This window comes from Bufo gargarizans, chromosome 4 (genome assembly GCF_014858855.1).
Source record: "Bufo gargarizans isolate SCDJY-AF-19 chromosome 4, ASM1485885v1, whole genome shotgun sequence".
Lineage (NCBI taxonomy): Eukaryota > Metazoa > Chordata > Amphibia > Anura > Bufonidae > Bufo > Bufo gargarizans.
The window spans coordinates 490,641,881-490,657,146 of record NC_058083.1 but is presented as its reverse complement, the minus strand read 5'-3'; the positions used below and the strand labels follow the sequence as shown (position 1 = coordinate 490,657,146).

General features: G+C 42.7%; 1 long non-coding RNA gene across 1 annotated transcript in view; it reads right to left on the bottom strand.

Moving 5' to 3' along the window:
* The window catches only part of LOC122936347, a 109,909-nt gene extending 95,826 nt beyond the window's left edge, over positions 1-14,083 (bottom strand). The window contains exon 1 of the long non-coding RNA XR_006388920.1: positions 13,963-14,083. This is a non-coding gene — a long non-coding RNA (uncharacterized LOC122936347). The remainder of the gene's footprint in view (positions 1-13,962) is intronic.
* Between the last annotated feature and the right edge of the window lie 1,183 nt (positions 14,084-15,266).

The following is a 15,266-nucleotide window of genomic DNA, read 5'->3' as shown; positions in this document are numbered from 1 at the left end:
TTGAATCAGAATTTCATTGTGTCAACAAATCCCCAAAAAGTTGGGACAAGGCCATTTTCACCACTGTGTGGCATCTCCCCTTCTTCTTACAACACTCAACAGACGTCTGGGGACCGAGGAGACCAGTTTCTCAAGTTTAGAAATAGGAATGCTCTCCCATTCTGGTCTAATACAGGCCTCTAACTGTTCAATCGTCTTGGGCCTTCTTTGTTGCACCTTCCTCTTTATGATGCGCCAAATGTTCTCTATAGGTGAAAGATCTGGACTGCAGACTGGCCATTTCAGTACCCGGATCCTTCTCCTACGCAGCCATGATGTTGTGATTGATGCAAAATGTGGTCTGGCATTATCTTGTTGAAAAATGCAGGGTCTTCCCTGAAAGAGATGACGTCTGGATGGGAGCATATGTTGTTCTAGAACCTGAATATATTTTTCTGCATTGATGGTGCCTTTCCAGACATGCAAGCTGCCCATGTCACACGCACTTATGCAACCCCATACCATCAGAGATGCAGGCTTCTGAACTGAGCGTTGATAACAACTTGGGTTGTCCTTGTCCTCTTTGGTCCGGATGACATGGCGTCCCAGATTTCCAAAAAGAACTTCGAATCGTGACTTGTCTGACCACACAACAGTCTTCCATTTTACCACACTCCATTTTAAATGATCCCTGGCTTAGTGAAAACGCCTGAGCTTGTGGATCTTGCTTAGAAATGGCTTCTTCTTTGCACTGTAGAGTTTCAGCTGGCAACGGCGGATGGCACGGTGGATTGTGTTCACTGACAATGGTTTCTGGAAGTATTCCTGAGCCCATTCTGTGATTTCCTTTACAGTAGCATTCCTGTTTGTGGTGCAGTGTCGTTTAAGGGCCCGGAGATCACGGGCATCCAGTATGGTTTTACGGCCTTGACCCTTACGCACAGAGATTGTTCCAGATTATCTGAATCTTCGGATGATGTTATGCACAGTTGATGATGATAGATGCAAAGTCTTTGCAATTTTTCGCTGGGTAACACCTTTCTGATATTGCTCCACTATCTTTCTGCGCAACATTGTGGGAATTGGTGATCCTCTACCCATCTTGGCTTCTGAGAGACACTGCCACTCTGAGAAGCTCTTTTTATACCCAATCATGTTGCCAATTGACCTAATTAGTGTTAATTGGTCTTCCAGCTCTTCGTTATGCTCAAATTTACTTTTTCCAGCCTCTTATTGCTACTTGTCCCAACTTTTTGGGGATTTGTTGACACCGTGAAAATTTTAATCAACGTATTTTTCCTTTAAAATTATACATTTACTCGGATTAAACGTTTGATCTGTCATCTACGTTCTATTACAAATAAAATATTGACATTTGCCATCTCCACATCATTGCATTCAGTTTTTATTCACAATTTGTTTAGTGTCCCAACTTTTTTGGAATCCGGTTTGTGTACATATATATATATATATATATATATATATATTTTGTGAGACAGTGTGAGGTCTCACACAGGTTAGAGGCAAGGAAGGGGTGGATAGTGTGGTTCACACCCCTATTCCAACACAGGTGAGACAATCTGGAGGTAATCAGGCTGGCATAAAGCACCCCCCAGGGTGTCAGCAAGGGGGGAGTGTGTCACCTGTGGATAGAGGCCTGGAGGATCTATCAGTGTGCTATCAATTGGGCAAGGCTGAGGGACCACAAGGCTGGGAGATAGCCTGGAGGTGGGTGACGAAGCGACGCCTGGGAGGGTCGCAGGGCTATAGTCAGGCGGACTACTAAGCCCCAATCCCCCACAAGAAACAGTGAGCTGGAGACAGTAGGCGTACTGGACTCTGTACAGCCAGGAGGCTGTGGGACATTGGCTGACAAAGCCGCATGGGCTCACAGCGTGTGAACTGTGACCTAGGTGAGTCAGGGATCTATTTGTTTAGTTAGAGCCCAGCCGGGCGAGTTTTTTATTATTTTGTATTATTGTTTGTTTACGTGGATGTGCTACAATAAAGCACCGTGTTTGGACCTAAAACTTGGTGTCCTGAAGATATCTGTGAGAATGACCCCCGAAAGAGAGCTAACCCCCCACAATATATACAGTACAGACCAAAAGTTTGGACACACCTTCTCATTCAAAGAGTTTTCTTTATTTTCATGACTATGAAAATTGTAAATCCACACTTAAGGCATCAAAACTATGAATTAACACATGTTGGTAAGGCTGATTAGTCAGCCTGCATTTGTGGGAGGGGCGAAGGCTCTTCATATACGAGCCACAGCCTCACTCACAGGCGTGTGTTCTCAGGTGCACATGGCGCATGTTACCTTGTCCGTTCAGTTTCAGCCACGGCTGATACTATATGTTTTTGTCTTGTTACCTGGATCGCTCAGGCCGAGTTAAAATTTGTATGTCACCTGGATCGCCCAGGCCGAGTTAAATGTTGTATGTCACCTGGATCGCCCAGGTTCAGCCACTGCAGATACCGGCTATGTCATTTGTCTTGTTACCTGGATCGCCCAGGCCCAGTTACATGTTATGTGTTACCTGGATCGCCCAGGCCGAGTTAAATGTTGTGTGTCACCTGGATCGCCCAGGTTCAGCCACTGCAGATACCGGCTATGTCATTTGTCTTGTTACCTGGATCGCCCAGGCCCAGTTACATGTTATGTGTTACCTGGATCGCCCAGGCCGAGTTAAATGTTGTGTGTCACCTGGATCGCCCAGGTTCAGCCACTGCAGATACCGGCTATGTCATTTGTCTTGTTACCTGGATCGCCCAGGCCCAGTTACATGTTATGTGTTACCTGGATCGCCCAGGCCGAGTTAAATGTTGAATGCCACCTGGATCGCCCAGGCCAAGTTAAATGTTGTATGTCACCTGGATCGCCCGGGCCGAGTTAAATGTTGTATGTCACCTGGATCGTCCAGGCCACGTTAAATGTTGTATGTCACCTGGATCGCCCAGGCCGAGTTAAATGTTGTATGTCACCTGGATCGCCCAGGTTCAGCTACTGCAGATACCATGCTATGTCATTTGTCTTGTTACCTGGATCGCCCAAGACAAGCTAAATGTTGGGTGACAACTGGACCGTCAGGTTCAGCCGCTGCTGATACTACGCTATATGTCATGTTTTGTTGTTAGAATAAGACTCTGCCATACCCCACTCTATCGGTATATCGGGTTTACTCTACTCGCACCCAGAGCTGCGTTCACACGTCCTATACTACTACAGGTTCTTTCCAGGCCCATTTCAAGAACTGCATTCATGTCGCTGTTACATCTATGTTATGCTCCGTTCACAACCAGAGCTGCTGTTATACCAAATTTCATGCTCTGCTTATACCCAGAGTTGTGTTCACACTTATACTGCTACACCAGGTCGTATACCCACTCACCAAAGCCGCTTTCCATGTCTGCTGTCACATCAAGTTAATATTTCGTTCACATCCAAAGCTGTGTCCGCATGTCTGCTTTTACATCTTGTCCTATACTCCATTCACTACTAGAGCTGCGTTCACGTGTCTGCTTTCGCATCACGTCAATACTCTGCTCACTTTCGAATTGCATTCATACCTCTGCTTATACCATGCTGTTCATGCGCTACCCATACTCTGAGCTGCGCCCATACCATGTTTTTTAGGTACCACTCACATCCAAAGCTCCATTCACCCATTTGTTGTTACATCATGTGTTGTACTCTGCTTCCACTGAAAGCTGCATTCTCCTGTTCATTGCTACGTCATGGTTTTACTCAATAGTCTCACCGGGGCAGTCTGCACCCACCGCTCTGGTTCTTTAATCCTGGTTCATATTCACTCAGACTGGTCTCCTTTTACTTCTGGTTCGTATTTACTTAGATTGGTCTCCTGCCCCAGTTCACCAAACGGCTCCTCAGCGGAGATCAGTCGGCCAATAGGAGTAAATTTCCTGCTATGTTTTCACAAGCTGTTCATTTGTTTGTCGCGATAAGGGACTTCTCCTAGCGAACTTGCAATGCCTCAGGCTCTTGTTTTTCTCCCATCTCGGTTTAAATTTCATGTTTACGTTTTATGGTTCGCGGTGGTTAGTGTTTTAAGTATGCACGTGCTTCGGATTACTAATGTCTATATTTTCAACGCCTGTTGGCAGTTATGTTCCTTAGGCCACCTTCTAGCCAATCCAATCATTCAAGCCTCTGCATATCCTATCAGGTCCGGCTTACGTTTTAATTACTTATCATCACCGCAACGCCATCCCTCTGGCTTCGGGGCCTCTGGCTTCGGGGGCCCTATGATTGATCCGGCCTCATGGCTCCAGGGGCCCCTTGACCGTTTTTCATGTTTTGTTTTGTTTGTTAGGGGTACGACATGGTTGTAGGCTGGTTAGTGTCCCAGGTTTGCTGTTGGAGGGGGTCATGGTTATGCGAGTCCCCAAGGCATTCTGGTGCTGCATAAGTGGTTTAAAGAAAAAAAAAAAACATAAGAGGCTCGCCGAGTGGCTGTTCGCTTATAGGACCTCACGATTGGCACCGACACTTGTAGTTCGCACGGCCATCTGATACTTTTTCCCATGCATGGCTCCCGCCATAAGGGACTCGCACGCATGGCTCCCGCCATAAGGGACTCGCAGGAGTGGCTCTTGGCTTAGAGGATTTCACAATTGTCATCGACATTGGTAGGTCATACGGCCATCTGATACTATTTTCCATGGCACACCTTTCAGAAGTTTTCTTTTGTTCATTTATATTTTACAGATTAGTACTTGCGGTTCATTTCAGCCTCATTTCATTAAGAAGATTTACCCCATGTCATTGTCTTTCTAGGTTATCGAGTCCCGGTTGATTACTAAACCCGTCGGGTTAAGGCCCAATCTTTTCCCCAGCCGTCCTCAATTCTAAGGTTCGCACCCCGGTGGCTGCCCGGCCCCATGGGCCCCTGGTGGTTGCTTCGGCCCCATGGCTTCAGGGGTCCGACCAATGGTTGTCTGTTCACCTGTGCAGCTATGCTTTTGGTTTTGAATGACTCACATATTTACCTGCTTGCCAACTTATGTTATTTAGGTTTCATTTTAGTTAATGTCCGTTATTATCTCCATTTTCTGTCACGTTTCCCTTCGTCTTTTCAGGTCATGCAGTTGAATTCATGTTGGGGGTCACCTTCCACGTCGGTCAGGTCTCGTTCCTAACAATATTTCACCTTGCATGTTATTCAGGCCACGTAGTTTATCTTGGATATCGCCTGCCACATCGGTCAGGCTCATGGTTTAATTTCACCTGCACCTTATTCAGGTCACTTATTATAGTCATAATTTCTTGATTTAAAAAACAAAAACAAAACTCTGCCCCATGGCTTCGGGGGCCCGACGACTGCTTCGGCCCCATGGCTTCGGGGGCCCGACGACTGCTTTGGCCCCATGGCTTCGGGGGCCCGACGACTGCTTTGGCCCCATGGCTTCGGGGGCCCGATGACTGTTTTCAGTCCTGCTGGGCTGATTGCCTGGTTGGTTGTCCATCTGGGCTGATTTGGCCCGTATGTATCACATACATACCTGCTTCCCTAATAATCCATGTTGATCGCTCACTTTATGTTTTGACCGCAAGCTGGTCCGGTTCGCCCTACAGCATCATTGTCATGTCTTACGCAGATATTTCGTCTTGCTTTAATTGTTCATGCTTTTGTTAAGGTCCTGCCAGAGGAGGAACAAGTAGGGTAATTCCCTCTAGCATTTCAGTCTCCGATCGTAGTCGACCATATCTTGTCAACCAGGTCCCCGCGCAAAGTCTTTGCCTTTTTACCACGACTAGGAATTCATTTCTCGCCGGTAGCTTCATTGCAATTGCATTCCCTCACTCATGGAAAGTCATAGACAGAATCTTCTATATTATGGCTTCGTAGCTTCTTGCCGCACTAACCTCAGACTCTCTACAACCACGTTAAATCGTGTTTTGGACAAAGTTCAGCATTTCCTCACAGTAGAAGATTCAGATAGTAGGTTGGTCTTCACATCTCAAGCGTTAAAACAATTCTCAGGGGCACACAGTAGAACAACTCGCGTACCACGGCTAGCAGATAGCTGTTGTCTGGGGAACTATTCAAGGATTCTCTTCCTATCTACATAGTTCTTTTTAGCCCTAATTCCTGCATAGTCTAGGCAGTTAGGTTTCGGTCCCACGATCTCCTGAGGCTAGGGCATTGCCAGTACTCCCTAGAAACAAAACTTTACAAGGTTCAGTTGGTTTTCATGACCCATTTCACAACGTATTCCCGGTCCTCCATTTCGCTTTGGGGCAGTATCCGCAATATTGAGCATCATGTCTCTGGCCTTGTCATCCACAAGATGGGTTGTAGGTCTCCTTCTGGCCTAGCCTCATACACGCCAAATTTTTCGCTCTAGATCCCTGACGCCTTGCAGTTGGCTTGGGGATTAGTTTGCACATGCCATTAGAGTTCCTTTTCTACCCTACTTGGCTTGGTTTTTGCCCACTTATAGGCCTACCCACGATCATGGCTTAGGGCAACAACAAGCCATGTAGTCAGGTTAGCTAAGACACGCCTAGCTGGGTTAGGTTGTTCTCGTTGTTTCTCTCCCTAGGGTTCTTCGGATATCTCTTGGCCGTAGCCATGACCACAAGTTGGTAAGGCTGATTAGTCAGCCTGCATTTGTGGGAGGGGCGGAGGCTCTTCATATACGAGCCACAGCCTCACTCACAGGCGTGTGTTCTCAGGTGTCCCACCCTCCCTCCCTTATCTTCTCATTTCCACAGGGTATGCCCACTTATAGGCCTACCCACGATCATGGCTTAGGGCACACAACAAGCCATTTAGCCAGGTTAGCTAAGACACGCCTAGCTGGGTTAGGTTGTTCCCGTTGTTTCTCTCCCTAGGGTTCTTCGGATATCTCTTGGCCGTAGCCATGACCACAAGTGGAATTATATACATAACAAAAAAGTGTGAAACAACTGAAAATATGTCATATTCTAGGTTCTTCAAAGTAGACATCTTTTGCTTTGATTACTGCTTTGCACACTCTTGGCATTCTCTTGATGAGCTTCAAGAGGTAGTCACCTGAAATGGTCTTCCAACAGTCTTGAAGGAGTTCCCAGAGATGCTTAGCACTTGTTGGTCCTTTTGCCTTCACTCTGCGGTCCAGCTCACCCCAAACCATATCGATTGGGTTCAGGTCCGGTGACTGTGGAGGCCAGGTCATCTGGTGCAGCACCCCATCACTCTCCTTCATGGTCAAATAGCCCTTACATAGCCTTGAGGTGTGTTTGGGGTCATTGTCCTGTTGAAAAAAAAATGATGGTCCAACTAAACGCAAACCGGATGGAATAGCATGCCGCTGCAAGATGCTTTGATAGCCATGCTGGTTCAGTATGCCTTCAATTTTCAATAAATGCCCAACAGCGTCACCAGCAAAGCACCCCCACACCATCACACCGCCTCCTCCATGCTTGACGGTGGGAACCAGGCATGTAGAGTCCATCCGTTCACCTTTTCTGCGTCGCACAAAGACACGGTGGTTAGAACCAAAGATCTCAAATTTGGACTCATCAGACCAAAGCACAGATTTCCACTGGTCTAATGTCCATTCCTTGTGTTCTTTAGCCCAAATCAAATCTCCCCTTCCCTCTACAATAACTAAACGCAGTTCACATTGTTCTTCTTTTATTGCTGCAAAAAGTCATCAGTCTGGGAGAAAAGAGTCTTGGAAAGAAGTCAGATGTGTCACTTAATTGAGTGCTTTGTGGCATAGGGTAGTGTTTCATGGAGGTGGCTCCCTGTGTTGCCAGCCTGTTATCTTACCACAGGCAGTGTGCACAGGCTGTAAAATCAGCCTCTTAATTTTCTGCTTGAAAAGATCATTGTTAAAAAAAGATGTCACGTTGAAGAGGTCACGCTGATTTATTGGTAATTAACCCGACAAGATTTCTGTGCATGCTACAAAATGGTAACGCCATAAGCATTCCGCCTGATAGACTGCCTGCTCGTTCACATGACCACATATTATAGAGGAGCCGTCCCCTCTCCTGACATGTATGTTTTAGTAACTACTTGCATTCCCCATGTAATAACAATTCTGGAGCATTTATTCTTATGACTCTATGTTGTACCATTTGTTTATTATTTCTACTAGATGGTATTGCCAGCAGTTTGCAGTAAAAGTACAGATGGGTGTTACCAGTTGGGGGGGGGGGGGTGCCTCTGCACAGTCTGACACCAGCAGCAGTGATTGGACACAGTCAGACTGCTCCAGGTGTTAGCTGAAGGTCCATGGGAAATATAAAGAGCAGGACACACAAGCATTTTTTGCTACTGGGGCTTTAGTTCATTAGGTGGCACTTTTTGTATTGCTTTAAAAAAAAAACAACATGCTGTAGCTCTTGGTATCTTTTTAGATGTTTTACATCACCTTCTCTATAGGGAAAAAAAACACAATTAAAAAGGTTATCCTATGACATCATGTAATACAAGGAAATCTGTTCTAACAAAGCTAACGATGTGGGGTACCTCACATGGATCCAGAGATATCCCTGTTCATTACCCCAGTTGCTCTGCTATTGTTATTTCAGCTTAGGGGTGTGTCCTTTCTGCTACACAGCTCATTCACAGCTTCTAACAGAATGTAAGACTGGTGGCAATTGAAGGATGGAACTGAGAATGTGCTAGGTGGACAGAGAACTAAAAAGAAGAACAAACGGCAGGCGGTGCTACGGTATATATTTTATAAAATAACACAGTGGCTATAATACATTTTGATTACATGAATTACAAAAGTCACATTGCTGCTTTAAAAAATGTAGACTATTTTTAGTGTGGTAAACCTCGCTATTTGCTATTTGCAAAAAGAAGCCCAAAAAAAGGCCACAGAAAACATAGCAAAAAATGCAGGTGGCCAAAAATAAATGTGTGCAGCTATTATGGTGCTTTTACAGTCCAAAAAAACACCGATACATATTCATGTGTAAGGACTCTTTCACACGGGCGTCGCGTGTGAGGGTTGGATAGGATGCGGGAGCGTCGCGGGAAAATGCGCAATTTTTCCGTGCGAGTGCAAAGCGTTCTAATGCATTTTGCACGCGGGTAAGAAAAATCTGCATGTTTGGTAACCAGAAAGGAAAATAATAGCTTTCTTAATACAGAATGCTAAGTATATTAGGGATGGAGGGGTTAAAAAAATAAAATAAAATTAAACTCACCTCATCCACTTGTTTGCTCAGCCCAGCTTCTCTTCTTTCTTCTTCTTTGAGGACCTGGGAGAAAAGGACCATGGTGATGGATCATGTGATGGACCATGTGATGAGCACAGTGACGTCACCAAAGGTCCCTTTCTCCCAGGTCCTCAAAGAAAAAGAAAGAAGAGAAGCCGGGCTGCGTGAACAAATGGATGAGGTGAGTTTAATAAAAAAAAATTTAACCCCTCCATCCCATGCTATTATTTTGTTATAAGGGAAAATAATTAAGATCGGGTCCCCATCACGATCGTCACCTAGCAACCATGTGTGAAAATCGCACTGCATCCGCACTTGCTTGCGGATGCTTGCGATTTTCACGCAGCCCCATTCACTTCTATAGGGCCTGCGTTGCGTGAAAAATGCACAATGTAAAAGCATGCTGCGATTTTCACTCAACGCACAAGTGATGTGTGAAAATCACAGCTCATGTGCACAGCCCCATAGAAATGAATTGGTCCGGATTCAGTGCAGGTGCAATGTGTTCACCTCACGCATTGCACCCATGCGGAAAACTCGCGAAAGGGGCCTAAGGACTATTAACCCCTTCTTGATATGTATGGAAGGGGTTATTAATACTTCAGAGACTGTACCCCCTCACGAGTGCAGCGGGTGCCATAGGCGCTTGGTTTCTGCCGTTTTACCAGCAGACACCCGGGGTTAATGTCTGTGATACTGCAGATCAATACATTGCAATAGAAATTCATTACAATGTAAGGTGGAATTGATCTGAAGATTGCATTTTCAAGTCTCCTGGGGGAAATGGCAAAAAAAAAAAAAAGTAAAAGAAGGTAAATATTTTTTTTTTTTTAAGTATTACAAAATTCATAATTATAAAAATTATAATTACCCCCCTTTTCCCAAAATAAAAATAAACAATAAAAAAAAAAGTAAAAAGAAAGACCTGGCACTCTAAATATGCAGCCAAAATCGAGATAAGGTATTAAAATATTAGATTGTTTTATTTAAAAATAGAAATAAACACAGCAGCATATAGAATAAATAAATGGCAGCACTAGACTATACAATATAATAACAGTGAATGGCAGCAGTGAAAAATCAGCAATAATATTGATATAATAAAATGGTGTCAGTGGTAAAATTCAACCATAGAGGATTCACTCTGTAGATGGGTTAAAACATGAAATGTTCCTCTTATACCGCAATGAAAGGTGCAAAGTGCATTCAAATGGCAGCGATAATTAATATCCAGCAGACTTCAGACTATGTTCAAGTCTTCGCATGTAAAGTCATTATTCCACGTTTATCCGGAATGGATAACTTTAGCTAATCGCAATCCACAGTTGCTACTGACTTGCTATAACAGCGTGCGCATAAATCACCAGTCTTTCAAATGACACAAAAGATACAGTGCGGTAACTTCTCAAGGTGGCGTCCCACCCAGGTACAGTTACTATGTATCCTTGTTACCTTGGTCTGGTCGGTGTGTGCATGTGGGCTTGATGGTTCGTAGTATAATGGATATCAGCTGTGCTCGTCCAAGCTACGTTCCCACGGCTGGTTTGTGCGCTTAATGAAAGTATATATCGTCAGAGCTTTTTGGCTTTCTTCCGGAGGCTTTAATTCATGTCCAGGGGAGATTCTTTACCAGCATGCCGGTGCAAGGTATGACCCATACGCGTTTCGGGGATATAGCAGTGACCCCTTCCTCAGTGGATAACCTTGCAGTATTACCCCTCTTCCTTATATACTGTAATCCAGGTGAGTATGAAAAGCCGAACCGGAATCCGACAGTCCCAGGGATACATGCAAAACCCGGATTTGCCATATTGCGGTTTTTATGCGTTAATTATGCGTTTTTTCTTCTGACATTGCGTGTTTTACGCCATGACTGCTTAAACATGTTATAAAACATAATAGCTATGAAAATAGATTTAAAATATGTCAAATTACTATGAAAATACATAAAAAAAACATTATTTGTTCCTCATAACAGCCATGGAAAATTGGTTTAATGGTTTACTCAATATGTATCTTTTGTGGGGGTCATTAACACATATGGGGAACGTTTTTACATATCTCCCACTGTGCCAAGGACCAATACCTTCACAAAAAAACAAATAATTCCCAATCCGCATTCAACCCATTAGGTACCAATGATCCAAAATCAAATATCAATTTAGACTCCAATCTCGACATCTTCTTTATCAAATCACCCCCCCTCCAGTCTGGTTCCACTTTAGCAAGTGCCATATAGGTCAGGCCAGTGGGGTCTTTATTATGACACATTTTAAAGTGTCTGGACACAGTGTGATTTTCATACCCCTTCCGTATGTTGGCCACATGTTCAGAGATCCTTGTTTTTAGGAGTCTCTTAGTGCGGCCAACATATTGTTATTTACAGGGGCATGTCAATAAATAGATGACACTCTTACTGTTGCATGTTAAAAAAGTGCTTATTTTGTATGAGTAGCCATTACTATTCGAGATAGCCTTTGCAGTTTTTTGGGGAAAATTTGTTATCTTACAGTTGGGACAGGAGTTACATCGATAAAAACCCTCAAAGCAGAGCCAATGTTTTTCTTTCGATTGGTTTAACTTTTTTATTGTGGGGGCTATCTTTAAACCCAGATTGTCGGCGCATGTATATACTATTTTAGGTTTTATAGATAGCATAGGTCCTATAATTTTGTCTTTTAATAAGAAGGGCCAATGTTTTGTAATGCTCTCCTCAACTTTTTTATATTGAATATTAAAGGGTAGCAATTTTTTGCGGACAAGATTTTAGAACCCCAAAAGGACCAGATATTACACGAAGAGGTGCAGCCTCTTTGTGTAATATCTGGTCCTTTTGGGGTTCTAAAATCTTGTCTGCAAAAAATTCCCTGTGGTCAAGATTTTTTACTTTGTTAAAGGCTCCTTCAATACAGTCATTCGGGTAATTTTTATCTATGAACTGCTGTTTTAGGGTTTCGGCCTCCTTAACAAATGTATCATTATTCGTGCAATTTCTCTTAAGGCGTCTGAATTGACTTATTGGAACATTTAGCAGCCACCTAGGGAGGTGGCAGCTAGAATGTAGTATAAAATTATTCTTGGCTGTTGGTTTGTGGTACGTGCTGCAAATCAGTTTATCTATATTAATGTCAATCTTTAAATCTAAAAATTCAATATGAGTTTTGCTGATATTAGATGTAAAATGGAGGTTCAAGTTGTTGCAATTGATCTCAGCTAGAAATAAATTCAATGCTAGATCTGACCCCCTCCAAATAAAAACAATATCATCTATATACCGTTTCCAGAGCACCAGATCCGCCCCCAGTTTTGGCAGGATAACTTCATCCTCCCAATCCGACATAAATAAATTTGCGTAACTGGGGGCGAATCTGGTGCCCATCGCGGTACTGGACTTCTGTAAAAAGAATTCTGTATTAAACATAAAATAGTTGTGCTTAAGAATAAAATTCACTGCCTCCAGTATAAAATCTATCTGTATAGATTTGAACCTGCCACTCTTATGCATTTGGGATGACAATGCCTGTAGTCCTTGCTCGTGTCTAATGGATGTATACAATGATTGAACATCCAACGTACCAATTGTACAATCATGGTCAACTGTGAGATTTTCTAAAATTGTAATTATTTGTGTAGTATCTTTTAAATAACATTTTGTGTCTTTTACTATTGACTGCAGCTGGAATAAAAATAAACATCATAGGCATCTCCGCGTCTCAAAATGCCCAATATATTAAAAAATTAAATGAATTTTTTTGTCGCCTCACCTCCCCTAAATTTTTTTTATAAAAAGTGACAAAAAAATCATGCACGCTCCAATAAAAACTACAGATTGCAAAAAATAAGCCCTCATAAAGTTCCAGAGATGTAATTATAATTTTTTTTATTTGGGTTAGAATATGGTGATGAAAAGAAAAATTATTTAAAAAAAAAAAGATTTTTTTCAGTATTAAAACACAAGAAAAAAAATAAATGTGGCATTGCTGTAATTGTACTGACCTGAAAAATAGAGGTATCAGGCCAGCTTTACCAAATAAAGTACGCTATAAAAACAAAACCTATAAAACTGTGGTGGAATAGCATTTTTTTCCAATTCCACCCCATTTTGGATTTTTTTTACCAGCTTCCTACTATATTGTATGCAATATTAAATGATGCCTCATACATTTTTGTGACTAGAATAATAAAAAAGTTATAGCTCGGGAAGGCAGGGAGTGTAAAATGAAAAATCACCTGGGGCTCAAAGGGTTAACATAGTAATGCCTCATTCACACAGTCCGTGTTCGTTCAGCGATTTCCATTAGTGATTTTGAGCCAAAAAACAGGTGCGGCTCTAAACACAATACAGATGAGCACCAAAATGACTCACAAAAGTGAGTACCCGTGCAGAGCCAGCACGTGTGGTAAGACACCAAAAAAGAGAAAATAGGGCTCGCACTAAATAGTATTATGAATATATAAATTTTATTAGTGTCTCCATATGAGACAAATCACAATTAAAACACATAGGAAACAATGGATGGTGAAAAATGAGCACACAGAATGACATGGAGCACGACCAAATTACTAAAAATGACAAATAGATACAAAAATGAGTATATAGATATAGCACTAAGTGTGCATGTAAATCAAATAGAATGTTAGTAATACATGTAATCAGGCAAAGCTATACAGGCTAGGTAATGATATCATACATAGTGAAACCAAAGTCTGCATGTAAAGTGACCAGTGCAAATAGTCAGAATAGATATATAACCAACGCTGAGTAAATCATTATAACGCCATAAACCAACTACCTGTATAGTGCTCCAGCAACCCCGACGCACGTTTCACGCAAGGCTTCTTCAGGGGGAAGTTTGTGTGGAAGGGGGGGCTAGTAGGGTGGTTTATATAGCCAAAACGACATGGCTAATGGACGCAGGGCAGCTGCATACGATTAGGGAGCAGGACATGTGTGGCCACACAAGGAAGTGACACGATGCGTTCCAGCTTGGAACGCACCGCATCACTTCCGGTTCCTGTAGGTGAACCGCATGGTGGAACGCAAGACGTCACTTCCGGGATTCGGCAGGAGTACCAGAGTAAAGGGAAAGCTGTGACCTAATGCGCTCCAGTAAATACATGGAGCCTAACTGATAAATGGGGGAGCAAAAGTAACTTATATTTATATTTTATAGAGCATGCCAGAGTGTATTAAGCCAAACTGTGAAAAAGACAATATACAGTACATCATATGGCACAATGAAAAACGGACCTCCTATCGCGCTAAATGACAAGCATGTTAATAAATAAAGTATATACATATATGTAATATATTACAATTAGGATGAGCAGAAAAGTGTATGGATAATAAAAAACCAACAAGTTGCACATAAAACGTATATATAAATATATACATACACATGTGGAAGCTTGTCCCCACACATGTGTATATACAATGAATGCCACAGAAGATACCACAGTGATATAAATGTATAAAGTGACAAAAGTGAATAAGGTACAAGCACTGCTGTACATATAGGAAAGAGAACAAATAGGGTGTGTGAGTGCGCGTGGACGCACGCGTGCACAGGGGAAAACATGAGCGCACGCGAGTGCACGCGCACACAGACACATGCAAATACATGAGTGTGTAAAATAAGAGACCTAATTATATGTAGATAAAGGTGAATGCAAAAGGTCCAAAAAGGACGGTTGACAAATATATAATGTCCGTGCTGATAACGCCATGAAGTGAGAATACAGAAACATGGTCAATTAGTCTAGGAAGTAGATACATCTGTGGACCAGAATGGAGTGAAGAAGAAGAACACGCCGAATCCCAGGTAACGATGGCAACCACACCTAAATAACTGACACAGGAGATATATAAGAAAAACGGAATTAAAAATCAGACTATGTGAAGGACAAGTAAAACAAAAATTATAAAAACGAGTCAGCCAAAGAAGAGGCAGCCCCAAGGGATATTATACTAACCCTAAAAGCACCCAAGGTGGAGACGTGCCTGGGAACAGACAAGACCCCACCAGTGGGCAGACACACACACATAAAATATGTAATCGCTCTAAGGAACACAAATAATAATGCATAACCAAAATAA